Here is a 4,949-nt window from a genome sequence, read left to right on the forward strand (position 1 = left end):
TGTAGCCTGATGAAGAAGCAATCAGCTTCTTTTGACAGGAAAGACAAGCACACGCAAAAAAAATGCTTTGTTGGTTATCTCAAGAAATGTGGCTCAAGTAGAATAGCATGTGACTTTTGTTAAAAATTTAGATGTTAATAAAATGTGCGGGTGAGTCATAACCTCCACGGCTCCCTGTTCTCCTCCATGCCCGTTCCTGCTCCAGCCTTGTGAATTAGCCCCTCTGATTTCTTTATGGTGCCTCTACCCAGCCTGACACACGGGGCAAAGGTTTTTACACCATCCTGTGACTTCTGTAGACTCTGTACCGTGAGCACGGGGATCACAAAGGCCCCCCCTCCCCACTTTATGAGGCTCTGGTGCCGTGGAGCTGCTGGGGTAGAATTCCTTCCAGTAGACAAGGTTTAACCTGATTATGCCCAGCAGGCAAGAAGGCGCCCTTGGAAATTCGTCTCTTTATTGAGATAAACTGTAAAGAGGACGTGCTTGTAAAGGAAAGAATGCAACGCTAAAAAATAGGTTCAAATATTTGATAATGGGGGGCGTGAAGGGGGAGAAGGAAGACGTGTGGACATCTAGCATCTTCTCTGCTTTCCCTGTTTATACTCTTAAATTACAAATGTGATGATGTGATGTGACTTTGTGACCCCAAACTTGGGTTAAATAAGAATCCACAGTGACAGCAATTTCTCTAGGAAGAGAAATTGCCTCTCTCTCTCTCTCTCTCTCTCTCTCTCTCTCTCTCTCTCTCTCTCTCTCTCGTCTCTCAGGGAGGTGGGGGGAGGGAGGTTGGTGAAGCCATTTCCAGCATAAAAATGATTCCATTGTACAGTGTAAATTAAAGTCCTGTGTTTAATCGTGTGTTTGCCTTACATTCCCTCCCTCCCTGTGTAAAACAGACACTCTGAGCAACACTGCGCATCCATCACCTCAGAGGAAGCAGCACCACGACACAATTTAAAACTCAAAAATTCAGCAATTTATTTACCTGTGCCTTCAGCAAAGGTGTGCTCTGGGAAGTGAGCCCAGGGTTTTACTTAGAAAACCATCATTTCAGGAAAAATGTAAAGTGATTTGCTCTTTTCTCCTGCCTAGTCCTGAGACACCACCAATAGAAAAATACTTTGTACAGGTAAATTTTACTCTCTTTTATGACCTAATATACAATGCAACACAAAAAGCTGGCCATATGCACAAAAACACTAGATAAAAGGAACTTAGAAATGTGAGGGGAAAGTTTTTCATCCATTTTAAACTACAAGTGACTGATGTTTAATACCATCTCTCTGAACTGATGAAATACAGGAGCCTCTTTTCTCGGGAGGGGACAGCACATCAGGAGCGAAAATGAAAAGAGAAGTCCTGGGTTTATCCCCAGTGCGCCCACCCACTTTCCGCCTTAGCCTGGACAGGCCTACAAAGCGATGTAGCTGGGAGCTAATTGTGAGCTGTTTTGATAACGATCCGCTTTATGGCCAAGGCCAGTCAAAATTTGAAAAATGGTATTTCCACCAAACGCCTTACCGTCTTTACTTTCTCCAAAAATGGTCCATTTTAATTATTCCATAAATTTGGCTTGAGAAGTATTAAGATGCTAATTGTTATGGGCTCATTTTATTATTTGCTATCATAACCGGTCCACCAAACTAAGTACAGACTCCATCTCCCAGGGGAATAAAAAGGGCTTTACAAATTGCTAAGTCACCAACATGTCCTTTCACACACCTGTACGTGCCCTACAAAGTCTTGCACGGAATGTGCACATAGTATTTCCCCAGAAACACACACACACACGCACCGCATACCAATATTGTTGATTCATTGGGTTTCTGTTTGGAGACTGCCTGGCCTGCATGTGTTATGATTTCAAATTACTGTTTGTTCTAACTTCTTAGAAGGGTAAGCAATTTGGAAACAGTTAAAACCAGTAGCAAAAGAAAATGTCACCTGACATACTCCTTAGCTTAATTCCTTTTATTGAGACTCACACACTTATTGTTGATGGTGGGTAGTGGAAAGAAATGATAACGCTTTCGTGTTACATTTTAAAGCTATTTTTCTCCTCAAAATTTGAATAGTAACCAGACCCTACATTTATAATCAACACCAACCAGTTTTCCAAGCACTATATCATTGTAAACTCAAAAAAGGCCTAGCTGAAGGTTTCCTTGGTACAAACTCAGTGATATATACAAAGTGGGTTTGAACTGCACGGTTTCACTTATACTCAGATTTTTTTCAGTAAGTACTATAAATGTATTTTCTCTTCCTTATGGTTTTCGTAATCAGTATATAATACATATAACACACAAAATGTGTGTTGACTTACTGTTTATGTTATTGATAGGGCTTCCATTCAACAGTAGGCTATTTGTAGTTAACTTTTGGGGGAGTCAAAATGTATGTGATTTTCAACTGTGTTGCGGTCAGCGCCCCTAACCCATGCGTTATTCAAGGGTCAACTATATTTCTCTTTCCTTAGTTTCTACTTCCATCCCTTCCTCCAACACACACACACACACACACACACAACCCCTTCAAAGGGAGAAAATGGACAGTTTGCTCTACAGAAACATACAGATTGGGAACAAGGGTCCTGGGGTGTCCACTTACCTCATTCCTGTATGTTGGGTAAGAGTTGTCTGTCGTTCCTCCTACCCTCAAATCAGGCACTATTACTGACAAAATACCTGTCTTTACTTCTGGTAAAGGAAATGCTGTTGATGCTGCCATGGCATCATGTGTGAAAGTATTTTCTATTTAACACTTTCAGAAATCACTACTTAGCATCTAGAAAAAAAGTTTCTCCCTCTTAATGATCAGAGCTTAGCCATTGTTTACTATATTTAAAGCCAACTTACTATTTAAATTTCTTAGCCTACAGAAATAAAACATTTTGTCAGTTCTGAGTTGTTTGGAAAATTTTAGTAATACAGTGTCTGCATTTTGCCCATAAGATATTTGATGCAAATTTCCATTTATAGTGACAGTAATGATTCTGCTGATTTTATTTATTTTATACTTTCCACTCTTTGAGGGAAACGAGGTCTAGCAATTCCTCTTAGAAACGACTTGCTAGAAGGGTTGGTGAGTCTTCGCAAGTCCGTTTCACTACAGAGTTGGTAGAGTTTGTTTCTCTTGCAGTTTCCAGTTGTAAGAGCCAAGACACAGCCTATAATCTAAATACTGAGCTGAGCAACTGATCTCATCAGATATGTTTTAAGAAGAATAAAGATTAAGTAAATCTCAGTTTTTATGAGAGGGGGCCGTATTTAAAAATCAGTGTGATGCCTCACACTGAAATGAGTCCACCGTGGTTCCCTAGAGGGCCAATGAATTCAGCTCATGAATTAGATTTATTCCTTAAGCAAATAAGCCTATTTTAGAACTGTAAGCCTGTTATTCTTGAGAATGGATCCTACAATTTGACTCATTTATTTTTGTTTGAGGCTTTGTTTAGTGGCTCCTAATGACAGATTCAAGTACAAAATACTTGATGTAGGAGAAACAGAAAGCTCCTCAGGGCTAAGGAGGTGAAGCTAGAAGAATGAATTGGGCAAAGGAAATGGAGCAATCTGGAAAACACAGCCTGGCAATGGGGAGAGCAAACTGCAAACAGAATTCTTCTGTAGGGCTGGGAGCTGGCACCTGTGAGGCCCGTTGCCTGGGCCACACTAAGCTACTAACACACTCCCTGAGAGGTTTGGCTGGCTTGAAAATGTGCAAGCTGGCCACAATGCCCACTGCTCAAGAGCCCCTGCAGTAGCAGAAGCAGCCACATCCAAGCCACAGGTTCCAGGGGCCGGGCTGACTTTGGGCACAGTTGGCCTCAGGAGTCTCTCCAGCCTTCCTCACAGAGTGACTGACACTTTCCTGGGAAACAGACGAACAGCAGATCTTAGCTCCCAAGCACAAACTCAGGTGAGATGAGGGTGTGGTTAACAATCAGCATATTAATAGCTGACTAAATTGTCCTCTAGATTTGCAGCCTTCTGATCAATCCATCGGAACCTTAACGCTATTTGAGAGTTGTGCTCTGCTCTATTCATGTACTTTTTTGGCCACCTAATAAGCACAACATAGAAAATAAGAATCAACATAATCATGACAGAGTCAGGGAGAAGAGAAGAGAGAGAAAGAACGCTAAAGAGCCAGTGGACACAGGAGTCCCAATTTAACTCCTTGAGAACCAAGTGTGATACCTGACACATGGCCACAGTAAATAAATATGTTTCCCCTTCCTCTACTTGGGGCTCGTGTGGTGACAGTGAATGTAGAGCACAGATGTTAAGAGAGATTACTTGGGGAAAAGCAACAAATTTGGCAAATACTTGGATATAAGAAATTTAGAAGAGAAAAAGAACCAGAGGAAAGCTGGGGCTTCAAATTTTAAAAATCAGGCCTTGCATAAGGGATGCGGGCAGGAAGAGTTCTAGTTTTGAGAGAAAGATAAGTGGACTTTGGACATTGAATTTGGACTTGAGATCTTACAGGGACAAGATGGATTCAAGAGTCCCTGACATAGAGATGAAATCAGAAGTGGACTTGCCTTGGAGCTCAAGTTTTCATGCCCCTCACTTTTCCCGGACACAGATCTAATGTTGGGTTTGAAAGTTTTCATTAACTCAAGAGTTACACAGGCTTCAGGCCCTACGAAATCTGGACTCATCCAGATTGAAGTCAGAAGGCAGTACTCATGGGATAATTGGAGATAAAGGGTTGGAAGAATCCAGTTACTGTCCTCAAAGGACAAGATGGGTCAGCAGGGGAGGCCAGCAGGCCGGGATGCTGCAGGGAGATCAAAGGGAAGGGGGGCTGAGAACGGGTCACTGGACTTGACCTCTCAAAAAAATGACTGATTTTAGAGCACACAGTACAGTGGGGGGGGGGGGACTGGGAGCCTAAGTAGGAGGGGGGCTTGAGGAGTAGGAAGTGTGCACTGGATGTAG

At 42.2% G+C, this 4,949-nt stretch overlaps 1 protein-coding gene across 1 annotated transcript in view; it reads left to right on the forward strand.

Annotated features, from left to right (window-relative positions):
• The first annotated feature begins 2,267 nt into the window (after positions 1-2,267).
• Positions 2,268-4,949, forward strand: part of FHDC1 (FH2 domain containing 1) — a 39,845-nt gene continuing 37,163 nt past the window's right edge. Inside the window, exon 1 of the mRNA XM_019641252.1 lies at positions 2,268-3,921. The gene's annotated coding sequence lies outside the window, so the exon portion shown is untranslated. The remainder of the gene's footprint in view (positions 3,922-4,949) is intronic.

This window comes from Hipposideros armiger, unplaced genomic scaffold (genome assembly GCF_001890085.2).
Source record: "Hipposideros armiger isolate ML-2016 unplaced genomic scaffold, ASM189008v1 scaffold_58, whole genome shotgun sequence".
Lineage (NCBI taxonomy): Eukaryota > Metazoa > Chordata > Mammalia > Chiroptera > Hipposideridae > Hipposideros > Hipposideros armiger.